The sequence below is a fragment of the Arachis ipaensis genome, chromosome B03 (genome assembly GCF_000816755.2).
Source record: "Arachis ipaensis cultivar K30076 chromosome B03, Araip1.1, whole genome shotgun sequence".
Lineage (NCBI taxonomy): Eukaryota > Viridiplantae > Streptophyta > Magnoliopsida > Fabales > Fabaceae > Arachis > Arachis ipaensis.
In genome coordinates, this window is record NC_029787.2 from 21,600,438 (window position 1) to 21,605,444 (window position 5,007).

A 5,007-nucleotide genomic window follows, 5' to 3' on the forward strand; every position below is an offset into this window, starting at 1 on the left:
TTTCACTGTGAGCACGTACTCAATTATTTTTGCAAAAAAATATTTTGCTTAATCTGCGTACCCTAATTCGATTTACTATGAAATACATCAAATTTGCATAAATCTGCTCAGCTTAATTCGATTATTACTACTAGAATTTGTAATTCGAATTACTCTCACTTTTGATTTAGGTGATACAAGTAATATTTTGGCTGCATTTAATTTATCCAAGTATTTTATCCTTTCTTATATAAAAATTTCAATTAATAATCTAACGATATATATTTTTAGAACACATTAACAGACTGCAAAATATAACTTTTTCAGCTATTCTTCAAGTCACCTAACCCTCTTCCTCATCATCCATCTCTCATTTTTTTCAATGTTACAAATCCCTAATTTCACAAGCAAAATAAGGATCCAATTTTCCATATGAGTTGTTCTTATGCAAACATGTGGACACTGTCATCAACTCGTCTAACATGTACAATCCTCCTCTTTGATGAGCTGTGCATGTGACAGGCTCCAACATGTTACACGTTGATGCTTTCTCCAAAACAAAACAAGGACCAACCAAACAATAAAATTAAAAAATATTGAATATCACGCGAAAAAGTTTTTTCTCCCTTAAAAAAATTCACAAATAAGAACAATTAAAAAGCCACAAAAGGGTAGAAACTTTTTTTTTATTATTTGTTGGAAAATTCATGCAGAAGAATCACAAGAAGCACATCATAAGTTCAGGTAACACAAAAGGGTACAAATAAAAAGAACATGAAACAAAACAATCTCGCAACATTACAATTTCTCACTCTCGCTCAATCTTTAACCCTACGACAAAATGAAAAGAAAAAAGTTAAAAATTTTCCATGGTTAAATCCTTTTTTCCTATATAGCGCGCAAAATAAAAACGATTAACAGGGCCAAAAAGGTGTAAACAAAAGGAAAATAGTAGTACAATAATTGAGCAAGAAGCTTTAAAATCCTTGTTCCCTAGAAAACAAAGGTTTCATCTGTGAGCAGTGACTAGGGTCTCAATGAACCGCAACCCGTCGAATCTTGGAGCAAATTTCTCTGTCGAAGCGGAACCCTCTGGAGAAGAAGAAGAGCCTCCATGTCCCCTCTGAGACCCACCATCCTGACAAGAATGGAAGCACCGGCATCAGAATTCCAACCCCAGTAACATAAAAAAATCTTAAAGATTCAAACTTTTCGGTAAGATGTGCTAGATCCCCGTTGTTTTGAAGCAGAACTTGAAACAGAACAGAGCGAAAGGAAGTACCTGAATGGAGACGTGCGTGGAGGACGAAACAGAAACCGCGGTGGCCGACGCAGCGACAACGGAGGCTGCAAAGAGACTGGATTTCTTCATCATCTTGGGGAGGGCGAGTTCTTCGGGAAGAAGCGTGTTTGGCTGCCTAGAAAATTAAGATAGATTTTCGCAAGAAAATTAGGAGAGAAAAAAAAAAGAGAGAGATGAATTTTGGTGAAGCGTGTGTGTTGTTGTGGGTTGGGTTTGACTGCTTATGTATATGGTGGGGAAAAAAGAGAACGAGGCAATGGACACGTCGCAAGTCATTCGTTCCTCTCTGATTTCAGTGATTTGCATTGTGCCTTTCTGGACAAAGCGGTAACAATTACTTAGTAGTAATAACTAATTGATGATTACTAAATTACGGCGCAACCATTCCTTCCCCTCTTTTAGAAAAAAGAGTTGACATAAAAACAACTTAGTTGAAGGATTTGAGTTGGTTAACTGATCCGTTTATTGTCTATTTAATTAAATATTAAAAATTTAAATTTTATTTTATATATACAATCATTTTTTAGTCATAATTATTTAATCAATGACAAAAATATATTTTATTTCTGTTAATAAAAATATTTAAAAATTTGATAATAGTATTTAAAGGTAAAAAAAATCGTCTCTGGAAACAGATACCATTGAGGCAATACATAACAATACTCGCGTGACTTTTGTAAAGTGAGTATATTGTCATTTTCAACATTATATGATACCAAAAACAAATTTTGCTACGTTTGAATACTTTTATCACATTACAAAATATTTTAAAACATTTTTAAGGTACTTTGCCATTAACAAAATCAAGATATTTTATTGGCGACTAAATATTTCCAAAGCAATTTTTGTGGCTAACACTAAAAAGAATTTGTTAGCACCAAGTTTGATAATTGTAGTGGTACCAACTACCAAGTACCAACCATCGTATATAATTTGACAATTGACTTAGTCGACAATAAGATGGAACTCAAGTTGAAAAGACTATATATGTCGAAATAAAAGAGACATGTGAAAAACAAGAACTTTTTTTGAAGGAAGAACTTGGGAATGACTACTTGGTGGCCAAGGTAAAAGAGAAAAACGTGGAAGATTTAACATGGAAGACAAGAAAAAACTGGATCGTGGTAGAAAGTATCACTCAGCACGATCAGAATTCGTCGTTTATAAAGGGAGAAATTAAAGTAGGTCAGAGAGACTTCAATTTTTCAACATTATTTCATTTATTTATTGTTTGCGCTTATTCATTTATATGCATTTTAAAGTTTTGTTTCCTTCCTTTATTTTCCCTTTCTTTTGTTCAGTTTTTTGTTATTTAAAATAATTTTTTAAATTTTATTAAGTTTATTTTATTATTTTTCTTTCAAGTTATATTAAGAGAATTTTTTTTACAAATTTGCTTGGATATTGCATGCGAAAATTCGCAATAAAGAACCAACTTCGATACTAAGTCGATAAGTCTTAGGCCGAGCACACTTTATTAGAGGAGTCGTATCTGCTTCTCGAATTGAGATTTTGATACAAACTTGATCAACACCTGTAGTCGAGGGTCAAATGAAATCAGGTGAAACAGAATTAAAAGTCGACAATTTAACAACTAAAAGGAGAAATAGCAATTTCAATAATTATATGATAGGATTACAAAATACATACATTAATTTTAAAATGGGATTGATTTGGGTGTTGTAGAAATTGGTGAAAGAGAGGCTTCACTCTCATCAAACTCTGTCAAATGAGTTTGAGAACAGAGAATAAAGAACGGGTAAAGAGAAGAAGGATGAGAGGATGAGAGAAAAGAGATGGTTCAAGAACAAGAGAAAGAAAAGAGAGTAGAAAGAAGGGAACCAACATTGGAAAGTTCATGAATGAATTCTCTATAAAATTGATTAATACCCTAATAGCTAATGTGTATATATATATATATACAAAATAATAGTAAGTGACTAACTAATTTTGTCGAGCCACTAGGGATAACAAACTATAATGCCAACTAACACATAATTAGGAACCTAAACTACGAGAAATTCTATGACTTAATTTACACTCTCTCACAACTAGGGTTGTGGATGTTTAGAAGTCCTAGTTTGAAAAGATTAACTGCAAAAGGGTCTGGTGCTAAAGCTTTTGTCAGAAAATCTGTGAGCTGATTGGATGGGGAGACAGGCATCAAGTGAGTGAGGCTAGAAAGGTGCTGATTTCGAGTAGTGTGGCAATCCACCTCGATATGCTTTGTCTGTTAGTGAAAAATAGGATTAGTGTCAATATGAATGGCAGATTTGTTGTCACAAAAGAGAGTATCAGGCTCGGTTAGGGGTAGTCCAAGGTCACACATGATGAAAGATAGCTGTTGAGCTTGGCAAGTGGCCGGCTTCTCTAGTGACGGTAAGGATCTAGCAACGGTCCTTTGTTTCCTCTTCTAACTAATCAAGGAACATCCAAGATATAAGCAATGGCCAGTGATAGACTTTCAAGTATCTGCACATGTTGCCCAATCGGCATCGGAAAAACCAGTGAGCTTGAGATCATTGTCTGCTGAAAAGAAAACATCAACGAAAGGGCATCCTTTTAAGTATTTTAACACACAAAAACTTGCCTGCATGTGCTCATCAGTTGGGCAATCAATGAACTGACTAAGCCGCCCTATAGCAAAAGTAATGTCTGGCCGTGTATTGGTTAGGTATAATAGTCTTCCAACGAGCTGCCTGTAAGGAGTGCGATCAACCAGAGCAGTGCCACTTTCTCTGGACCGTTTGGAAGCACAAGTGTAATCCATATGCATGCAAATGGGTTTGCAATATAAGTACCCAAATACTTTGAGGATGTCAAGGGCAAATTTCCTCTGACATAGGTGAATTCCCTCAGAGGATCTGCCACTTCCATTCCTAAGAAGTACTTTAAGTTACACAAATCTTTGATTTTAAACCGCAGATCAATTAACTTCTTAATGCTCTCAACTTCGTTCAAGTCATTACCAGTTAAAAGCAAGTCATCAACATAAACCATAATGATGGTAACGCCCTGAGGAGTGATTTTCGTATACAAAGAGTGATCTGATTCAGCTTTGGAGAAACTGGCAATGGTGAGAGTTTCAGTCAACTTTAAGTTTCGTTGATGGCTCATTTGTTTTAAGCCATAAAGAGATTTCTGAAGTTTGCAAACTGAATCTAATCCTACATTCGGATAATTGAGCCCAGGAAGAAGCTTCATGTATACTTCCTCATTCAAATCACCATGAAGGAAAGCGGTGTTAATATCCAATTGCTTGATATGCCACTGTTTGGCCACAGCCAAGGCCAATACAATTCTCAAGGTCGTCATGCAAACCACTGAACTAAACGTGTTTATAAAATCCACTCCTTCTATTTGGATAAACCCTTTTACCACAAGCTTATCACTACAAGAAAAATGCTGAGTATTGTCGGATTCACCGTCGGATTTACCGTCGTTCTGGAGTTGATGGTATAAACGGCATCGAAAATTGTTTACCGGCGGATTTTATGTCAGTTTTTTCAATGGATTCGTCGAGACTGAGTTGATGAATGATGATTACTGTCGGATTAATCCGACGGCAACTTTGGGCCATTTCACGTGTTATGTGCTAAGTTATCGTCAGATTTATCCACCGATAAAATCCGTCGGTAGTTTATTTTTTTTATATTTTTTAGCACAGTTAAGTCATTAATAGTCAAATTAAAACTCTAGTTAACAAAATATTTAGCATAAATCTT

The 5,007-nt window shown here is 35.1% G+C and overlaps 1 long non-coding RNA gene across 1 annotated transcript; it reads right to left on the reverse strand.

The window, feature by feature from the left end:
* LOC107629864 lies at window positions 650-1,773 on the reverse strand. The gene is made up of 2 exons (XR_001618059.2): window positions 1,262-1,773; window positions 650-1,117 (listed from the first exon to the last, which is right to left on the reverse strand). It is a non-coding gene; the product is annotated as an uncharacterized LOC107629864 (long non-coding RNA).